General features: G+C 41.9%; 1 protein-coding gene across 2 annotated transcripts in view; it reads right to left on the bottom strand.

Moving 5' to 3' along the window:
* Window positions 1-18,694, bottom strand: part of Stag1 (STAG1 cohesin complex component) — a 322,127-nt gene extending 303,433 nt beyond the window's left edge. Inside the window, exon 1 of one of the 2 annotated variants that reach the window (XM_076576916.1) lies at window positions 18,352-18,694. The gene's annotated coding sequence lies outside the window, so the exon portion shown is untranslated. The remainder of the gene's footprint in view (window positions 1-18,351) is intronic. The other variant, XM_076576918.1, reaches the window with a different exon arrangement.
* Between the last annotated feature and the right edge of the window lie 3,810 nt (window positions 18,695-22,504).

Here is a 22,504-nt window from a genome sequence, read left to right as displayed (position 1 = left end):
CATTATATACTGGAAATATGTGATCTGCTTTTTTATTTTGATTTTTAAAGATGATTACAGTTAAGAGATTGTAAGGAGTCTCAGAAGAGACTTTGGACTTTGAAACAAGTTTGGGCTGTTATAGACTATGAGGACTTTTGAAGTTGACTACATTTCTGCATTATGATGGGGCTATAAGCCTTTAGGGGTCAGGGATTGCAATGTGGTCATTTGGAAGAAAATGACCCCCAAAGGGAGTGTCACTATTAGGAAGTGTGGCCTTGTTGGAGAAAGTATGGCACTGTGATAGTGAGTTTTGAGTTCTTTTTTCTCAAGCTTCACTCAGTGTGACGGTCAGTGGACTTCCTGTTGCCTCCAAGATGTAGTACCATTCTCAGCTCCAGCACCACATCTGATTGCATGCCACCATGCTTCCTGCCATGATTATAATAGACTGAACCTCTGAAACTATAAGCGAGCCATCCTAATTAAATATTTTCTTTATAAGAGTTGCCATGGTCATGGTGCCTTTTCATCGCAATAAAAACCCTAATCAAGACACCTGTCTCAAAAAGAAAAAAAAAAACTTAAATATACTGTAACATGGATCATCTTCAAACATGTTAAATGAAAGCAGCTGAATATTATACGATCTCAATTATTATGGAAAAGGCCAAGCAAGTATCTAGGAATAGACTAGTATTTGCTTGAAAGTAGCAGCAAAAATTAGAAGTGACTACAAATGAGCCCAGATTTTTCTTTTTGGGATAATGAAAATGTTCTATTCTAAAATTATAACTAAGAATCACTGAATTGTAAACTTAAAGCAAAACAATTATACACAATATGAAGTATACCTTAATTTCTATAAAAGAAAGGCAAGAGGTAGGAAAGAACAGGACTACTGTCTATTTCCAAAGCAAAGATATACTAGAAGTACTGGGAACAATTTACCTTTCTCAACTCTACAAGAATAAACTGAATTCATGTGAAGCAGTACATAGGCCACACAATTAAGGCTCTTTTAAAATTGAAGTTAACACTGAAAAGTAATTGTGAGGAATCAAACATAAAAGGATAAATGATCTCTAGAATTAAATAAGTAAACATACAAAATCCCCCCCCAAAAAAAGGTGGCATGAGAAGCAGGACCCAGATCTTGTTTGTGACTATTTGAAGATAAACCAAATTAAATGAATGATGAGGAATGTTTGAATAAATTTAGCATGTTAACTCCTACACTGTCCCTGGAGAGTGCCCTGACCCAAATCTGCTACTGTGAAGATAGATTTGCCAATGTATTAAGGGTATAATAATTCTGACAACTGAAATGATCCAACTTACTTTGAGTTCTTTCCAGGCTTACCAATCAATCTTCAGATTATAATTTACTTTTGATATAGCTAGGTCTCCCTACCAAAAAATGCATTTACTGGTCACCACAAAGAGTCCATTTTTAAGTTAATTTTCTTAACGTCAATCAGTGAGTTGACACCCTGGTATACAACCCTTACTTTAGTCATCTAAAACTTACATGTCTAGGTATAAATCATAATTTAATTTCTATGCTTCTCAATTCTGCGAGACAGAATTCTGGCATGTAGTTCATCAGTGTTCATCATATTACGAACTGACAGTCTTCCCTAGAGACACTCTTCTGCCTTACTGCATTCCTCTAAAAGCTTCCTGTTTTACTAACTGAATAAATGCTGAGAAATCTGCATGCACACACAGATGTGCTCCTAAAAGAAAAGAGTCTATAGTCACAGTTTACAGAACAGCTTTATTAGCTAGTTCATCTACTAACCAATATCCTTGAATGAAGAGGACAGTCTCAATACAACTGACACAGTGAGGTCAAAGTGACATTTACAAAAGGACATGCTGCTAATAAAAATATTCATCTGGATTACAATCCAGGTCACTGGAACCAAATCCATTCATTCTTTCCTGAGGCAAAGCAAGTATCTATGATAGGTCAAATGACTAGGGCCAAGTAAGTTTAGGTTTCCTCCACCAGGTAAGTCAATGATATTTTCTTCAATCCTAAGAGCAGTCTCAAAAAAACTCCTCTAATAAATAATAAACCATACAGAAAAGTAATCAATATAGACAGAAATGCTCAAAAGTTTGGAAATAGGGGAAACAACACTTATAACCAAATTTTGATTTAACTGTCTAACATGCATGAGCTTCAAGATTCAACCCAGCATTTTTTAAAGGCTAATAATCCTTTTATTTATTTTTTTAGTTTATGTGTATGTGTGAGTATATGACAAATGTACATGGATGCTCACAGAAGCCAGAGCTCTAGAGCTGGTATTACAGGTTGTGAGTTGCCTGATATGAGTGCGGAGACCTCAAGTTCTGAGGAAGAGCAGCAGGTAGTTTGATTCTTTACCCATAAAAAGTAAAAACTTACAGGGCTCTATTGTGTAAAAGTAAAAGCCTATTAAATATCTGTGTTCAAAGATAAACATTTAAAAAGATCAACATATGTAAATATCGAAACAGGACTTCTATAGAAAAGAATGATTTCTTATTTTAGAAAATGGAATGTTCCTACCTGACAATTCAAATTCCTTTATTTTAAAAAGATATTTTAGCCGGGCGGTGGTGGCGCACGCCTTTAATCCCAGCACTCGGGAGGCAGAGCCAGGCGGATCGCTGTGAGTTCGAGGCCAGCCTGGGCTACCAAGTGAGCTCCAGGAAAGGCGCAAAACTACGCAGAGAAACCCTGTCTCGACAAACCAAAAAAAAAAAAAAAAAAAAAAAAAGATATTTTATATGTGTAATGAGTGTTTTGCCTGTATGTATGTATGCATGTATGCATGTATGTATGTGCACCACATGCTTGCCTGGTCAGAAGAGTACATCAGATCTTCTGGAAATGGGAGTTACAAATGGCTGTAAACCATGTGTACACTAGGAACCAAACCCAGGTCCTCTTCAAGGAGCAACGAGTGCTCCTAACCACTGAGCTATCTCTCCAGCCTCTCAAATTTCCTTTCTTAAGTGAACTAGAAAAGTATCAAAAGGAGATTGTCGAATGTTTTCAAAGTATTATAAATGTAAATGTTACTCAGTATTTATATATAAACTTAAGTGTCCAAATTTCTTAATATCTTTACCAAAAAATATTTTTAAAACATTTTTTTAGCAGAGTATATGAAAAAGAGAGACAAGAGAGGGGAGGATGTGTATGTCTAGGAACACATGGACATTCATGTGTCATAGTATGGTGGTATTTTATTTGTACTAAAATGTGATTTTAATTGTATGTTAATAAATAAAGTTGCCCAGGAGTCAGAGCTATTAGAGCCACAGCAAGAGCGTGGCGGTGGTGGCGCACGTCTTTAATCCCAGCACTTGGTAAACAGCTAGGTAGATCTCTGTGTGTTCAAGGATACAGCCAGCATTGGAGACACACGCCTTTAAGACCTGGAGGGCTGTACATACAGGCAGTGACGAGGCAGTCATGTGTTTGGGTTTACAACCAATGAGAAGGCAGAACAGAAAGACTATATTAAAGACAAACACACAGGAAGTAGGTCTCTTTCGGAGAGGTAGGACCACCGCAGGAGGAAGGGGTAAGGTTTTAGCTCTGAGCTCTGACCTCTTGGCTTTCTCTTTTACATTGGTTCTGTGTTTCTTATTTAATAAGACAGTTGGTTACATCTACACAGAGGACAATCTCCTTCCACTATGGGATCTGGGAATCAAACTCAGGCAATCAGGCTTAAGCTCTTAATTGCTAAGATATCTCATTGTCCACCCTACCCCTCAGTCAAACTTAATAAAAATAGCCATCATGCACATTTCTTTTACATTTATTTATTTGAGTGGGACACATATGTGCACATGTGATGTCAGAGGATAATGTCCAGGAGCCAGTGCTCTCCTTCTACCACCTGGGTCACAGGGATCTAACTCGGGTCCTGGGGCTTGACAGCAAGTGCATTTACCCACTGAGCCATCTTGCAGTCCCTACACATCAATATTATCACCTTTTTTTCTGTTTGGCTTTATCAAATACCAAATGAGTTATGTGCATATTGGTCCTATGCATATTAAATGTAATTATCTTTAAAATGGCCTTTAAATTATTATTCTATAATTTGGCACTGAAAAGTTACCATGTATAGAAAACTAAAAATTGAAATTAACAAGTCAAATATTGATTATTGCTAGTAATAATTCCAATTCCATGACTTTTTGAAAAGTCGTATTAAAGTGACTATAGGATTATGAGGAAAGTCAAAAGTAGAAGAGCTGTATATTTAGTTAGAGATACATACAAAAGAGCATCCTATTTAAGATGCTAAGCAGTGCAAAGACAGAGAAAAATGACAAAATCTAAGAAAACAGATGAAAGATCTAAAAGCACTGAGGTTTATTTATTTTTTCTTCTTACCTATTAGTAACAACTCACATTCAATAAATAAGATCAGAACAGGACTGAGAGATGGCTCAGTGGACACGTAAGCCTGAGAACGTGAGTTCAGATTCCCAGAAACCATGTAAAAATGTCATATGGTAGCACATGTCTACAAACCTTACATGCCTACAGTGAAATTGGAAGCAGAGAGACAAGAAACTCCTCCCCTCTTCCACACTCAAGGGCCACCAACCTGGAATACATGGTGCAACAGCAAACAAGAGTCTCTGCCTCAAGCAAACTGGAAGGTAAGAACCTAGGGTTGTCCTGACCTCCACACAAGCACCATAGATAATGCACACCCTCATACACAAACACACACAAATAAATAATTTTCTAGAAGTCAGAACCCTCCATTCTAATTCTTCCTCTCAGTATGTCACTATAGGATAGCACTACCATTCACTTAACTATTAACAAGCGTCAGAAACGCTTGTGATGAGTTAATCTCAAGGGTCAATCCACTCAGAATCAAAACAGAATCAAAAGGCACTTCATTTATAAAGCCGACCTTTAGACCTCTGTCAAGGTATTTCCAGAGATAACCCTAAAAGGGAAGGACCAGCCTAAAATATGAGTAGTTCTATCCCATATATGGGGGGGGGGGGTAACTGAAATAAAGTAGGGGAGGCAAAAGCCAAGATATACAAGCATTCATTTCCTGCCTGCCCACCTAGCTTCCTGGCTACCATTAAGGTAAAAGACTGTTACCTCATATCCACTCCACCAGAACAGACTGTAACCTCTGAAATCATGAGCTGAACTCAATCTTTCTTCCCTTGAATTGTTTTTGTTGTATTCTGTTAATAACTCTCTACTAACGCACCGCACCTGTCTATCTCCAAAACTCTTACAAAATCAGAACAGTTTTTCACTGTTACTTCTATCATAATCACAACTGTCCATGGCACTTTGTTACCAGAATTCTTTAACAACCTAGCCTTCCCCTTTCCCATTCCATCTCCCTTGCCTACTCCACTATTAACAAAGGAGTAAAACAAGGATTCTCAACCTTGGCACTACTGACATTTTGGACAATCAACTCTTTGTTACAGGAAGCTATTCCAGCTATTAAAAAACTTGTAGTAGCATTGGGCAGTGGTGGCGCACACCTTTAATCCCAGCACTCGGGAGGCAGAGCCAGGCAGATCTCTTGAAGTTCTAGGCCAGCCTGGTCTACAGAGCAAGATCTAGGACAGGCACAAAACTACACAGAGAAACCTGTCTTGAGGAAAAAAACAAAAACAAAAAAACCCAAATTTTAGTAGCACCTCTGGTCTATACCCTGTGATGTCAGTAACACACACCATCACACCAAGTTTTAATAACCAAAATTATCTGCAGACATTGCTAATTGTGCCCTGGAAAGCAAAATCACCCCACCCCCAGTTCAAATAAGTGAGCTAGAATTATTTGTCTTGTTTTTGTTTGTATGAGTTTGCTATTATTGTCTGTGTTAGTGCTAGGGATCAAACCTAGGGTCCCAAGCATGCTAAGCAAATATGTACTCTCAGACTCTAGAAATATTTTAAAACATTCCTCTGTGTGAAATTCACCCACAGCTTTTTTTTTTATTTTACTTATCATACAATTTATACTCAAAGTTCTAATTATTCCAAATACACCTTACAGAATCCAAATTCAGTCAACCACTCCTATTTCATGAGAAACCACTACATTGTTTCTGCATATTCTCCCTACAGTAACTACAGGCTTCTCCTAATCCCTGGAATATCACAAATTGTTTTTGCTACAGATTTTGGTCTTGGGTTTTCCTGTGTCTCTACTCTTCTTGTTTAGAGTCTGTGAATGTTTCCACTTAACTTCTCATTCTCATGGATAATTTTCCTTATTATCATTACAATACCTCACTTATTCCCCAGGAGGAATCACAGTATATGATTTGTCAGCCTGATTTTCCAGTATATAGCTAAAATTAAATGAACAGATCTACATATAACATGGAGAATCTTAAGTGATAGCTGAGTTGACATCAGTGACTATCTCAGCATCACCACCATCTCATTCCAACCTAGATTTATCATTTCTCTCTTGAAAAACAGAGAGAAGGAAAGAAAAAAAGGAGGAGCTAATAAAGCCTCCATCTGTAAAGGAATTTTCTGAAAGGTGATATACAAACTAAATAACATCTACTCAATCTAAGTCACTTGACACCATAGTCTATAAATAATGGCTATGTGTTTAAAGGCCCAAGCACTATAAATGCTTAGATATTTGGAAAGGATGTTCTTGCTCTTTTTAAAATCTATTACCAACTTGGCCTGAATATGGCTAAAATGGAACTCTAGGGTTGGGGAAATGGCTCAATGGCCACAGCACTTGCCATGCAAGCACAAGTTACTAGAAGTTCACACCCCGAGAATCCATGTAACTATCCCACACGTGTGGTAGCCATTGGTAATTCCAACATTCAGGAAGCAGGAATAGTGGATTCCAAGGCCAAGCTAACTAACTAGACTAGCTGGAATTGGCAAATTCCAGGTTCAACAAGAGACCCTGCCTAATAAAGTGGAGAAAAACTAGGACACACTTGTCTACTAGGCATGGTGGCACATACCTTTAATCCCAACACTCAGGAGGCAGAGACAGGTGGATGGATCTCTGTGAGTTTGAGGCCAGCCTGGACCATAGATCGAGTTCCAGGACAGCTAGAGCTACACAGAGAAATCCAATCTCAAAAACAAAACAAAACTTGTCAACATTGGGCCTCCAAACATACATGCATGCACACACACTCACACCTGTGCACACACATGCAAACACACATACACACACATACCACCACCCAGACATATACACGTAAGTGTGCTATTAATTATATTATTTTGGATTTTTTACACTGTGGTTAGTAGGTATCATATTTGATAGCACACTCACAAAATCAGGGCTTTGGTTCAAACGCTTAATGAGATGATACCTATCTTCTTCTTCACTCATATTTTATAAAGTGCTTAGAAAAAAGTGCTCTAAATACAAAGTGCTTAATTCTAATAACCTTGATAAGTAACAGAAAATTTAGGTTTCCGTTTTAGTGAAGAGCTAAATAAAGCCAGTAGAGAAAGCAAATTTTATAACCATATATAATATGAAAAACAATTAAAAGAATAAATTTTTTGTTTCCTATATAGTCTAGGAGCAAGTTGTCTAATTCTTTGTGACTGATACCATAATCACAAGAGAAGTTAAATATAACTTTCAATATATTAAAAAAGCAAACTTGTACTACTGAATAAACTTGTGTGACATCATGAGCCTTAAGATCTAGAGATGGATCTAACAGTTAACCTAACAATCTATTTTTTTTTCCCAAGACAAGGTTTCAGGTTGATCTCAAACTCCCGGCCTCAAGTGCTCTTTCTGCTCAGCCTTCCAAACAACTGGGGATACAAGTATTTGACACCACTCAACTAGCCTACTTGTAAAATACTGATTAAGAAAAATTATGCCTAGAATGTAATGTGTCTTTCTGACTCTTACTGGTGACAAAATAACAGGTATTGTTAATAAAACTGATGTTAATTCAAATTAAAGAATATGCTCAATTTCAATTCAAAGCTAATAAAAATAAAAATGTGAGTTTTTTTCCCCAGACCAGTCTACGAGCATCAGTTTGCTTTTGGTGTTGGTGGTGTTATTAGCTGCTTAAGAAGTCAGGCTTCAGAGTGACAAAAAAAAAAAAAAAAAAAAAAAAAAAAAAAAAAAAGCTGAATCCAAACTTTCTGTTCCCCTACTGAGGAAAAGTACTTGGCCTATCTACCTCACCTGTGAGACAGGAATCTCGCCTCCATAGAATTGCTGTCATCTACTTTAACACACCTTATCTAGTATCTGAAACTTCCTCAATAAATTACCTATAACCAAGTCTCAATCAACTATCTCATTGTGCACCAGAAACCCAGAAATCTGAGTTCAATTAATCTGGCTGGGGTACATCTCCAACATGTGGCACAGTTTTTTTAAGTCCTCAAATGATTCTGTTTTTGGAAAGGAAAAGGAGTTGCAGAGGACTTAACTCATGGCCTTGTGAGTTTTAGCATGAGCGCTACCACCCCCTTTCCCAAGTGATTCTAGTGTAGTGTGCAAGCACTGGCTTAGGGACAAAGTTTAAAATCTTTAGTCTGGCACACCAGGCCCTCGAGTCACTGCTTACAGGTTTCTATTTTAGTTCCCTTGGCATTTGGGGTGTCCTTTTTGATTTGTTAATAATTTTCCCCTCAGGTCTAGGAAGTGAGCACTGTCTTACACTTGACCATGTCAGGCAGCTCACAATCACCTATTAACTCCAGCTCCAGAGGCTGTGACACCTCTGGCCTTCTTGGGCACCTGCACTCACCTGTGCACACACACAACTAAGTCTTTTTAAATGAAACAATTGTATTTCTCCTATACATTTTTCAGGTATATGAGACCACGAGTTATTCTAAAACAGTTGGGAAATATAGAGAACAATATCACAAAGCTAACCACAACTTTGTTTTCTGCATCCATTTTTACAGGAGGAAAAAACAGCCAGCTATATTTGATCTACAAACTTAATCTTAGAGGAAATCTACAGAATGTGTTTTACTCTAGATAGAGTCACTCCTATTCCCTTTATTTGCAGAATTATGCATACAGAGCTAATATTCATAAATAATCTTGAAGAAATCAAATATATCAATTGTAAGAATCATTACAATGTAGCTAGGCATAGTAGTGCACACCTGTGATCCCAGCACCAGGCAGACTGAGGCAGGAGTACTACCACAAATTCAAGGCCAGCTTAGTCTACGAATGAAGTTCTGGGTCAGCCAAAGTTATGAGTAGATAGTCTCAACACCCGGCAGCAGGGAACATGTCAATGTCTTGCCTTGATGCTGTACCTCTAAAGAAAAAGGACTCCAATTTCTAAAATGTATTTAATGATCAGCAGAGAATACTAATTATTGCCTTTATCTTTCCATTAATTCATCCTCTGATCATCCTCATTAGTTTTACCGATGCCTATCTCCACATGGTGTACTAACATGATTTGATTTTTCAAATTTTTACTTTTTATCTAGACTATCATTTTATTCAGTTTTTAAGTTCTTTGGATCTACATCCAATACAATACAGTCTAGTGGTTAAAAGCTTTTAACCTCCAGAGCATAGAGGTTTTGTTTTGTTTTGTTCCAGACAAGAGTTTCTCTACGCAGCCCTGACTATCCTGGAACTCACTTTATAGATCCTGCTGGCCTCGAACTCCAAGATCCACCTGCCTCTGCCTCTTGAGTGCTGGGATTAAAGGTGTGTGCCACCATGTTCACAGAACGTGTACAGTTTCTATTTTCCTATAATCTAAGTTAATGGAATTGTCCAAGTTTATATAACAACAAAGAGATGAAGTTTAGATTTGACACAGTGACTCTAGTACCAGGAACTCTTCAACAGGGGCTTCAAGGCCACATCATATTACAATGCTTCCTTCATCTGTGACCATGAGGTTTTTTTTGTTTTTCAGTCAGTGTTGTCCTCTCTACCCCAACTCCATTTGTCAAGAAAGGTTATCGCTATGGATGTAGCCACTTAAATAAACAGTTCATGAGGAGCATTTGCTTCTTTAATTTAGATTATTAGAATAAAACAGGATTGAGTTTCCTTTCTTGTAATGTGCACCTCCTCTACTGTCAGGTGCAAACTGGGGGTTCAGAAATCTGAAGCAAATGTTGAATAATCTGGCTACTGCTATAAAGCATTCTTCATCATCTATCAGCAGCCATCTTGTAACCTTATAAGAGTAAAATCTCAAATGCTTTACTCCTTTTTGACAAACATTGAGTATATAATCAACATTTTTTTGAGACTGTAGTCTTGGCTGACCTTGAACTTTTGACCCTCCTACCTCTACCTCCCAAATGCTGAGATTACAGATGTGTACTACCATACCCTATTTATGTGCTGCTGAGGCTCAATCTCAGGACTTCTTGCATGCTAAACAGATATGCAACAAACATCCTCAGCCCTCAACATTACTATCATTAAAAATTTCCACTTTAGCCGGGCGGTGATGGCGAACGCCTTTAATCCCAGCACTCGGGAGGCAGAGGCAGGCGGATCTCTGTGAGTTCGAGGCCAGCCTGGTCTCCAAAGAGAGTTCCAGGAAAGGAGCAAAGCTACACAGAGAAATCCTGTCTCGAAAAACCAAAAAAAAAAAAAATTCCACTTTCACAGTCAGGATAGGCAAAAAAAATAAAATAAAACTGGAGAAACAGACAATTACATAACCATAGTCAACTATTTTAACATTTTTCTCAGAATCTGATAAAATAAGATCTCCTGCCTCCCAGAAAAAAGGAATCAGCAAAGAAAAGGAAAATTTTGAAAAATGTTATCAAAGCTAGATATGGCTGTGCACACTTGTAATCACAGCACTTGGAAGACAGACACAGGGGGATCAGACCAGCTTTCACTAATACCACCAAAGAAATGAGCCACGAGGCAGTGGCACACGCCTTTAATCCCAGTACTCAGGGAGGAAGAAGCAGGAGGATCTCTGTGAGTTTGAGGCCAGCCTGGTCTGTATACAAAGTAAGTTCCAGGACAACCAGGGCTATACAGTGAAACCTGTCTGGAAAAACAAAAAGAAAAGAAAAAAAGCAGTATTTTCAAATCACCATTTGATCATTTCTAAAATAAAGCATCCAATACTCATAAAATGCATATTGTTTGTTTGTTTGTTTTCCCAACTGTGAGAGACACATTAACCAAGAGAAGATCTTAAGAAAGTCAAGCCGGGCGGTGGTGGCAGAGGCAGGCGGATCTTTGTGAGTTCAAGGCCAACCTGGTCTACAGAGCGAGATCCAGGAAAGGCGCAAAGCTACACAGAGAAACCCTGTCTTGAAAAAACCAAAAAAAAAAAAAAAAAAAAAAAAAAGTAAAAAACAGGCCGGGCAGTGGTGGCACACACCTTTAATCCCAGTACTCAGGAGGAGGCCAGCCTGGTCTACAGAGCAAGATCCAGGACAGGCACCAAAACTACACAGAGAAACCCTGTCCCAGAAAAAAAAAAGTCAAAAACTTAAAATTCACATATAATTAAAACCTCTGATCTCAAAGTGAAGTTAAGTTAAAAAATCAGGGACAATAAGATATCTAAAGTAATCCCAAATATTAAAAATTAAATATTCTTTTAAGTAAGCCACAGGTAAAAGAAATCAAAGCAAATCAGGAAACTATTTTGAACTGAATAATGAATGGTACAATACTAAATAGACTATAGCAGTGCTTAGAGGAGTATCAATAGCTTTAAATTTTTTATTGGAAAACAAGAAAACAGGCTGAATACGATGACTGTTGTCTATAATCCTAACACTCAAAACACTAAAACATAAGAAGTACCATGAGTTCAAGCCCAGCCTAAGATGCACAGTGAGAATCTACCTCAAAAAAAGAAAATGAAAAGTATAAACAAAAAGGGAAATCTCTAAAATCTATGGCCTAAGACTTCACATAAGAGCCGGGCAGTGGTGGCATACCCCTTTAATCCCAGCACGCAGGAGGATCTCTCTGAGTTCAAGCCCAGCCTGGTCTACAAGAGCAAGCTCCAGGACAGAGGAGGAAAGGTGATTTTAGCTTACAAATTACAGTCCATTACTGAGGAAAGCCAAAGCAGAAGGAAACCAGACAGCAGCCTGAAGCAGAAACCCAACAAAATAGCTATGCTTACTGGCTTGCTCCCCATAGCTTCTTCAACTTGCTTAGACACCCCTGGACCACCTCATCAGGGATAGCCCCACCCAAGTGGGTTGGGCACTCCCACATCAATCACTAATCCATAAAAGACCCCACAAACATGCTAACAGTCCATCTGTTAGAGGTAATTCAACTGAGGTTCCTTCTTACTAGGTGATAAGTCTGTATCAAGTTGACAAAAACTAAGCAACACACCAATGCAACAGAAGACAATAAAAAATTGTAAAGTCGCTTTGGAAAGATGAACTGAACCACTAGATTGGTCAAGATTAAATGAACTCGCTAATGATATAAAAAACACATTGATGTTATAAAAAACTAAAGAGAAAATACTACAGATCCCACTGAAGGTAGAAGGAAAACACAGGAAACAAACTTATGCTGGCAAAGTAAATGAACAAATTTTAAACTGCAGTTTAACACAAAGCTAACACAAAAATAAAATACAAAATTTTGAACAACTCAAGATGAATTTGAATTTGCCACAAATCTTTACACAATTAAACGTGCTTCTATAATCCACTACTCAGAAGGCTGAGACATGATTCCAAGTTTGATATCAGTCTGAGCTATACAGTGAATTAAAGGCCAGCTACAGAATTGGAGCCTGTCTTAAACAAAGAAATTATGTTGCACAAAGAAAATTTCAGATCCAGCGAGTGTTATTAAAAAAAAAAAAAAAAGAATTAGTACCGCAGGCAAAACACCCATGAACATAAAATAAAAATAAATCAAAAACAAAAACCCTCACACAATGAATATTATCAATTTAAACTCCAGCCAAAAGTTGTAATGCCAGGAATGGTGACACATGCCTCCAACACTAGCACACAGGAGGCTGAGGCAAGGCAATCATTAGTTTAAGCCAGTTTCAATTAGAGTTTGTAGGCAGCCTGAACTACATAGTAAGACTCAAAAAAAAAGTTTTTTTAAAGAGAATTACCTATTTTAACTTTATGTAAGCATTCTGCTTGTGTGTATTTCAGTCTATCACATGTGCACAGTGCCCAGCAAAGGATAGAAGAGGGTGGCATATCCCCTAGAATTGCCATGTGGGTGCTAGGAATCTAAGCTGGAAGAGCAGCCAGTACTCTTAATTGCTGAGCTATCTCTCTAGCCCCCAAGAATAGTTTTTTAATGTAATTTCTCCAACTATCTCACTGGCGTATGCTATCATCAAAATTTTTAATGTTTTTCAGTTTGATGAAAGTAAATTGGTTTCTTACAGTTGTACTTTGCACTTTCCTGATTACAATTCAACAAAGGCTACTGTGAGTCTTACCATTTTGTTAGGTTGTAACCAGCATTCTCAATAAAAAGTAGAAATAAAGTGCTCTTCACAAAGGTTAAATATTATTTCATGAAGGATCTGCTATTTCAGTTGTATGTATTATATGTATGTTTGTACTAGTTAAAATGTAAAATGTTTTTTAACTGCTAGCATCCAGCAAGAAAAAAGGTATTACTATACGTATTTAATTATAGTAAAACTCCATAGAAATAGTCGAGCAACTCACTGGCTCATCATTTCCACCCACAGCACAAAACAACGTCCTCTATAAAGCAGACAGGGCTTTCCCAGCATTGAACGAGGAAAAAAAAAGAGGCCCAATTTAGCAGCTGCTGTTCACGGTGGCACACATCTGTAATGCCAGCATTCAGAAAGATTCAGATTGAAATTCCTGGCCCAACCTAGGATAAATAACCAAGTTCCAGGCCAACTTGGGAAAAATCAGCATGATTCCATCTCAAAACAGGGGGAAAAAATGTAAATAGGGAAAAGGCCAGTGAGATTGCTCAGCAGGTAAAGATGCTTGCTGCCAGGCCTCATGACCTAAATTCAATGCCCAGGTCCCACATGGTGGAAGGAACTAAAACCCCAAAGTTGTCCTCTTACTTCCACATGCAGAATGTGGCACACATACGCAATAAATAAAAGTTAAATTTTTAAAATAAAAAAAAAATCAAACGTGAAAGGGAGACATGGATTTGAGATTTCTTTCAAATATTGACTGATAAAGAGAAACATTGAAAAGAGTTCAAAGGCAACCAAAATGGCTCAGCAGATAAAGGAATTTACGACCAACCCTGATAATCTGAGTTTAATCCCAAGAAACCTGATGGCCGAAGAAGGGAATGGATCCTCCCAAGTTCTCTGATCTCTGAATACATACCACAGCACGCACACCAGCTCATACGCACAGAAGAAAGGGAGGGAGGAAGTTAGGAAAAAAGAATAGAATCCACAGAAAACCTGAGGGGAGCACTTAAGGGTGGTGCTGTACTGTAACTAAAAATGACATAAAACTCAACCTTCCTTCTCTAGAGACAAAACCCTACCTGCTACGTTAAGAGTCATCTTATTCTATGGCTTATACAACAGCATTCTTTTTTTTTTGTTTGTTTGTTTTTTTTTGTTTTTCGAGACAGGGTTTCTCTGTGTAGTTTTGCGCCTTTTCTGGAGCTCACTTGGTAGCCCAGGCTGGCCTCAAACTCACAGAGATCCGCCTGGCTCTGCCTCCCGAGTGCTGGGATTAAAGGCGTGTGCCACCAACGCCCGGCCACAACAGCATTCTTTATATCTCTGATTCACAATGAAACCCTGTGCCCCAAAAGGGGTGGGGTGGGCAGAAGGTGCAAGACTCAGCAGATAAAAGAACTTTCTCACAATACTCAAAATCTGAGTTTGATCCCCAGATCCCACATGGTAGAGAGACAACCAAATCTCATAGGTATCCACTGACCTTCAATATGAGCAGCAGCCCCCCCCACACACACACACAATTAAGAAAATATGGTAGTAGAGCATGGCTATAACCCCAGCACTTGAGTGATAGAGGCAGGAGAATCAGGAGTTCAAGGCCAGCCTGGGCTACAATAGCACTGTGTCTTACTCAAAAATAAATAAAAGTAGGGACAGTAGGGGCAGAGAATGTAGCTATTCTAACGTATACCAGACCCTGGGTTCATACCTAGTAGTGCAAAGATAAAATGATAGAGGGGAAAGCGGGGGAGGAGGGAAAGGGAAGGAGGGGAAGTTACTGCTCTAGCTGTGTCCTTTCCTGAAGTCCTTCTAAAAGAGGAAATGGGAAGATGCTTCTCGCCCCATTAGCAGTAAATAAATGACCATTACACCACCTTTTCCTTGAGAGTGGGAGAGAGCTTGTAAATATACCAGGAGAGCTCTCCTGTGATTACACTACAAGGAGAAGAAGACATTTTTCTGTATGTAATTAATGTCCCTATAGTCAACTGAATTCACATAAAAGATTATCTGGGTGGACCTGACCTCATCAGGTTAACTTTTGAAAGAGGTCATAAAATCTACAGAAATTAGAGACAAAAGTCGGAAAGACTGATTCCTGTAGTAGCCATTTTGTGAACTGCTGCTATTAAGGATAGGAGCTTGCTCTGTCCATTCCACGCATTGACCTGGTATAGCAGTACTTCCAGGAAGAGTGCACCCCCTCCAGTTTACCCCCTCCTGAGGTTAGGTATGCCGTTTAAAAAAAAGAAAAAAAAGACTTTATATATATAAAAGATTACAGGCTTTGGCCAAAAGCTAACAAGAATGCATTAAATCTCCTATAGTACTGAGATTATTAAGACATACTTGTCTAGAATCAAGCAAGGAAAAGAGGTAACTATTTTTTTTTAAAGTTTTAGCTAAAAAGGGCTTTTTCAGTTTGTAGAAGAACCGCCATATTACCCCAACTTTAAAAATAAGGATGGTTAAGATTGAAATAGTTAAAAACTAAAACCCAGATCACAAACCTAGAGGATGTCTCAAGAAACTTCTGTTCAAGGATCTCTGTAGATGTAACCAATCATCTTATTAAAATAAGAAACACAGAGCCAATGCAAAAGAGAAAGCCGAGAGATCAGAGCGCAGAGCTAAAATCTTACCTCCTGCAGTGCTCCTAGCTTCCCCCAGAGAGAGCTACTTCCAGTTTGTCTGTCTTTAAATAGTCTTTCTGTTCTGCCTTCTCATTGGTTGTAAACCCAAACACATGACTGCCTCGTCACTGCCTGTAAGTACCGCCCTCCAGGTCTTAAAGGGTATGTCTCCAATACTGGCTGTATCCCTGAACACACAGAAATCTACCTAGCTCTTCTAACCACCACGCTCTTGCTATGGCTCTAATAGCTCTGACCCCAGGGCAACTTTATTTATTAACATACAATTAAAATCACATTTCAGTACAAATAAAATATCACCATAGATCTCTCCCCTGCAACACAGCTTTCTTAAGTTTTTAAAAGAGCCCTTCATCGACAAATGTGGCTGTAATCCCAGCATTTGAAAATCTGGGGCAGAAGAACTGCCATAAATTCAGAGCAATCCTGAGCTACATACCAAGATCCTTTCTGGAAAAAAAGAAAAAAAGAGACATTCAGTAGTTACCTGGCCTGGCACCCACCTGTAATCTCTTAACTCCATAGGCTGAAGAAAAGAACTGCCCTAAATTAAAGGCCACTTTGGACTGCATAGTGAATTCAAGGCCAGTCTGGGCTACACAGCGAGATCCTATGGGGGCGGGGAGGATGGCCACACCACAGTAATCTCTTCAAAAAAGACAACACTAGATCTCTACTTGTTTTGTTTCAGTATCTCCTAAGATGTCCATGCCTGTCTCCAGAGTAAGAAGAATTACAGGCATAGACCACCACACAGAACTCCAAGTACAATTTTAAAATGCTAAGAACAAACTAGCAAAACACCTGTGGGTTTTTATGAGTTTATTTGGGTAAACAAGAAAGAAAAAATGCGTTACATTCCCCATAATGAAAAACAATGAAATAACATTCCTGATTCTTTCAGTATTTCTTGATCAAATTTTTGGCCTTGACTTATATACATTATGAGACCATCATTCATCATACAATAAACGAATTGTTTTTATTCTCACTGTTCTGTACATTTTCATAAGAGCTTCACCATCAGAATTTGCCATTTTTATAAAAAAAATACACAGGAAAATCTAAAGGTAAAGTTACAAATTCCATTAAGTTACAAATCATACAACTTTATGCGGATTTAGGTACTTTCACAAACACTACTTTTGCTGAGATGTAAATTACAGTCGTTTCTAAGCACAACCAGGAAAGAATAAACACATCCCTCATCTCAACATCAACTTCAACAGCAGAAAATTCACTACCACAAACTGCACTGTTTGGGGTCTATAAGGGGTTCCAAAACCATCCCAGGACTTCACTCTCCCAGGGCACGACTGCCTGCAATGTGGAAAGAATCAGTAACAATTCGAACGTGGGCAGAAGCGGGTGACGTGACAATCCGAGAACCAGAAAAGGTTGTGGTCCCTCCTGCACACAAACAGCACCCAGTTCAGACCCCTCCAAGTGGGGCTCAGGTCGAACTCCAAACACTCGGGTGTCCCGGCTCTTCACCCCGCCCCCCACCTTCAGAGAGGAGGAAAAACAACTTTTATTGGCCTCATCTCCCGGGGGATTGGGAAACTAGCGGGGCAGAGCTCGGGCCTGGACACGTTTCACCGGGAGGCCCCCCGGCGGGAGCTGAGACGGCGGATAGCGGGAAAGCCGGGCTGCGACGCCCCGTCTGCCCAGGTCGTCAGCCCACTGCCCCACCCCAGCAACCAGAGGCCTGGGCCAGCAGTCAGGCTGAGCGACCCCCCAGGACCCTCGGCGGAGGCGAGCTCGTTGTCATGTGACGCCGCCGCCGCCGCCGCCGCCGCCGCTCCAACACCGCAGAAACGCAGGGCGGCGGAAGGCGTTCGCGCCAGCCCGCCTCGGCTGGCCCCGGCGCGGGCGAGTCCCGAGAGCCCGGGCGGGGAGGGGGGGGGAGCGGAGGGCGGGCTTGGCGGCGGGCCCGAGCGCGCCACAAAGGCTTCCGCGCTACCGCCGTAGAGCCCAGACGGGCGGGGGCACCGTTTTCGCGGCCCGCGGGAGGGGTGGAGAAGAGCGGAGCGCCCGCCGCGCCCACAGCAGGTCCCGGGCGCTCGGCCGCCCGCAGCCGCCGCGCAGCGCACAGGCCCCGCGCGGCCTCCCTCCCCCGCGCGGGGCCCGCGCCGGCCCGCCCGCCCGCCCGCCCGCTCGCCGCTCGCGCTCTCAGGCTCTCGCCCGGCCTCCATCTTGGATCGGCGCTTCCAGCCCCCGCGCCGCTGCCGCCGCATTCCCCCTCTTTCCCGCCCCCCGCCGCCGCCGCCGCTCGCGCTCACCTCAGCTGCCCATCCGGGCGCTGTCGGCCGTCGACCTAGTTTCCCCCCAAAAGTCTCCGGTGTGTTATTCCCGATGTGGGGGGGTTGTTACGGGGTGGTCGCCGGGGGTTCGGGAGCGGGGGCCGCGCCTTCAACGGAGCTGCAATCCTAACCCGCCATCTGGTGGCATTTTCCACACGCCAATGGCGCCGCTGCAGACTCGGGTCCCGACCGCCCTCTGCTGGCCGCGGGGCTCACTGCCTCGCTGACAGGACGGGGCTGCCCGGAAAAGGGGAGGGAGTTGAGGCGCGAGCAGGGGGCCCTCGGCCGGGGGCGCGCGCCAACGCTGGCCTCCGGGGGGCGCGCACGCGCACCAGCGGGGCGGGAAACGTGGCCTCTGCGTGGCGGCCCCGCCCCCGCTCGCCGCTCTCGCCGGGCTCGGCCAATGGCGAGCCTCGGCTACCTCGGGACGAGGGCGCTGTGGACAGCTCGTGGGCCGCCCGAGGCGAGCGGAAGGACGGACGCCGTGGCGCCTGCGCGACCCGCTCTCTGCGTTGCCGCCCGCCATTTTTTTTCCAGAGCTGCTCGGAGGCCCGGGAAGGAGTCCGCCCCCAGCTCCTGCGCCGAGGCCCCTCCCGGGCGGGGGCTGCGCTGCGCTGCGCTCCCGCCCCGAGGCTGCCAAGCCGCCCACACCCGCCGTTATCCGGGCGTGCTGCGCCAGCCAGCCCCGCTCCCTCCCCGCCGCGTAGCCAGAGCCTCCGACCTCGAATTGTGTTCGCGCTTTATTTATTGACGGGGTGCTTTCCCAGAACGGGGGTGAAAAGGTTGCGAGGACTGGGACCTCCCCTGCCGCGGAGCTAAACGAAACAGTGCCCGCTCCAGGCCGATTGGCGTCGTCCTGCCTCTGTAAAGCAGATCCTCTCCGAGGTGCAGGCTTTGCATAAGGCGGCAGCATTGGCTAGTTAGTGAGAACTGAGGAGCTCCACTACAAAAAGAGACTCGGCGAGGAATTAGTCTCCTCCCACAGCCCAGGACTATTTTCCGTGGTTCTCAAATGGACGTGCGAATGCATGCTAGCCGCAAGGGGAATAGTCACATGAGATCTTGACCCCTTCCCCGCTCTGCCTATCCTTGACCAAAGGCTCCTGACCTCCCACCTGCCTGCAACTTTGCACTACAAAAATGAATTCTTGCTCTTCTAGGTCATCAGCCTCAGTTATTACTCAGCTCTTCATTGGAGGAGGAAGCTTCATTTTTAACATCACCTTAGAAACGTTGAACTTGTTTGTAGTCTTGAGGGCTAGCTAGCTTGTACGTCAGCTGTCTGGAATCTATCCCAAAGGTGGCCAGGTGCGTTGCACTTCCCTGGAGGAACTTTGGTATGAATTCTTGACGGTCCTTGTGTAGATATATTAATTATAGGAAAACATCTCGTTTACTAGTCTCTGACTTACTGTATTCTCTGCAGAGCCTATTTCTAGCTTGCTTTGTTAATAAGGCCCGATAGTCTATCTTAATATATTGGTGGTTATCTCAAAAATCTCACCAAATTTATCCATTCCCTTCTCCCTTTTCTCCCAAGCCAGTCCTTCCTGAACGCCATGCCTCTTTTCTGGGATATCTTCAGTATTTTCTTATCTTTTGGCTTCTTTCTGTTTTTTTCAAGTTTCCATTATCTTTTTTTTTTTTTTTTTTTTTTTTTTTTGGTTTTTTCGAGACAGGGTTTCTCTGTGTAGCTTTGCGCCTTTCCTGGAACTCACTTGGTAGCCCAGGCTGGCCTCGAACTCACAAAGATCCGCCTGGCTCTGCCTCCCGAGTGCTGGGATTAAAGGCGTGCGCCACCACCGCCCGGCTTTCCATTATCTTAAAAGAAAAAAAAAATCCGGGCTGTTACCTCCCTCGAGTTGCTGTACTATCAACGTTCTTTCCCTGCCACATGTCTGAAAAGAGGCAGTCACTGGTTGGGTGTGGCCATGAGGGCTCTAACTCCAGCCTTGGAAGGCTGAGGCAGAAGGATTTGGAGTGAGAGCCTGTCCAAAGGGGTGGGAGGTGGGGACAGTCTTATCCTTCCCCAGTCCCCATCCTTCTTTGAACTTTTCCCTTTTAAGTTGCTTCCTTAACTCCATACCTACGTTGTTCGCTAGTCTTCTGATTCAGTTGCTAGCTCTGTTTTTTTGTTTTGATTTTTGTTTCTTCTGTCTCACAGTTCAACCCCCATTTCTCTGCTCTTTTTGACTATATTGTTCCTCTTTTAAAGTCCCCAACTTACTGGTTCCCAGTGGTTCCTTAACGAAGATTCCTTATTTTCAGCTACTTTCCAAATAGCTCCATCGGGCTCAAAACTTAAAATAATTCCTCTCTCAATAATACTAATTTCAGCAGGTATGGGAATGTGCTGTGAGCTGTGAGCCTAGACTGTTCTGAACAGCAGCTGTGTAACTATGGGCAAATCTCTGTGCCTGTTTCCTCTCAGCTGTAAGCTGTAAATAACAATAGACTCTCATAGGGTGGCTGTATTAAACTGCACATATAGCAATGCTATCTGTATTATTGCATTGTTGCTTTTATCTTAAAATATTTTCAGGTCCCTACCCTCAAATGCTAGAGACTGAACCCAGGACTTCACAAAGTATGGATTCTATGACTGAATTGCACCCGGCCCAGAATTTATTTTTGTTGTTTTGGGGCACTTTGGATTTCCTTTAGTTGTTAGGGATCAACCCAGGGACTTGTGCTAGACCAGCATTTTGTTTGTTTGTTTGTGTTTGTTTTATATCCGAGGACATGGATAGTCAACTTTTGAGTTCACAGAAATCTGAACTTTATTTTGCTGTTACACTTTATAATTGAACTTGTGTGTATATGTACTTAGTTCCCAAAAGAAACTCCGAGCCTGATCATATTGTCATTCAATCTGCTTTCTGTTCTCCAGTGGCTACTGTTGTCTTGGCCCTTTCCTCCTACCTCCTCCCACTGTCTTACAACAGAACAATTGTGATAGGCTTTTCTTTCTTCTGTCTCTCCTTGTCTTCTCCCGTTTCTTCCCAACCTCTCCTTTTTGAGATAGGGTTTCCCTCTGTAGCCCAGCCTGGCCTCAAACTTAACAAATCTTCTGCCCTAGCCTCACAAGAGCTGAGATTACAGGTATATAATGACACACTTGGTTGGTAATCTCCTCCTGGACAGTCCTTTCACCTCTCTTTTCCTTTTTTTTTTTTTTTTATTTTTTTATTTTTTTGGTTTTTCAAGACAAGGTGTAGTTTTGGTTCCTGTCCTGGATCTCACTCTGTAGACCAGGCTGGCCTTGAACTCACAGAGATCTGCCTGGCTCTGCCTCCCGAGTGCTGCGATTAAAGGCACCTGGCCTCACCTCTCTTTTTCTACCCAAAGAAAAACTCTTTGTTTCTCTATGGCTCATATGCATATAAAATATTTAATGGTGTTCAAAGGTGACAGCTAACCTCAGTTGTCAACCTGACTGCATCTGGAATCAACAGCCAGGCATACCTATGAGGGATTTCTTAATCATTTGAGGTGGGAGAACCCATCCTAAATTGTGGCCACACCTTCTAGTGGTAGCTTTTGCTTTTTGGCTGCTTTGCCCTCACACTTGATGGCAAGTTCATCCGTTGCTAAGACTTTCCTTTGCTGTTTTTAGAAGGTGTTTATTTGGGATTCCAACTAGACTGAAGACCAGTAGCTCTCTAGTAGAAATCCTCTGGAATTCCAACACCAGATTGGGACTGGTGAGACATCCAGTCTCCTGGACTGAACTACTACTAGATTCTTGCCCCTTCACTCAGGAGACAGGCGTTGTTGGGCTACCCAGCCACAGCCTATAGGCAGGCCACTCTAATAAACTCTGTAAGTGAGCGTGTGTGTGTGTGTGTGTGTGTGTGTGTGTGTGTGTGTGTGTGTGTGTGTGTGTGTGTCTGATCCCCAAGGAGGCCAGAGGAGAACATCAGATTCCCTGCAGTTATGGATGGTTGTGAGCCATGAGATAGATGCTGAAAATAGAACCTGGGTCTTCTGAAAGAGCAGCCAGTGCTCTAAACCTCAGAGCCATCTCTCCAGCTACTCTCTTATCCCCTAGAAGCAAGTATATGGGAATCATGAGTGTTCTCATTTTCTCCACTCCCTTTGTCCACTCAAGACATTTGTTATTGTTCATATT

Source organism: Peromyscus maniculatus, chromosome 7 (genome assembly GCF_049852395.1).
Source record: "Peromyscus maniculatus bairdii isolate BWxNUB_F1_BW_parent chromosome 7, HU_Pman_BW_mat_3.1, whole genome shotgun sequence".
Classification (NCBI taxonomy): Eukaryota; Metazoa; Chordata; class Mammalia; order Rodentia; family Cricetidae; genus Peromyscus; species Peromyscus maniculatus.
Note: the sequence above shows the minus strand (reverse complement) of the source record. Positions and strands in the feature narration are given on the sequence as shown.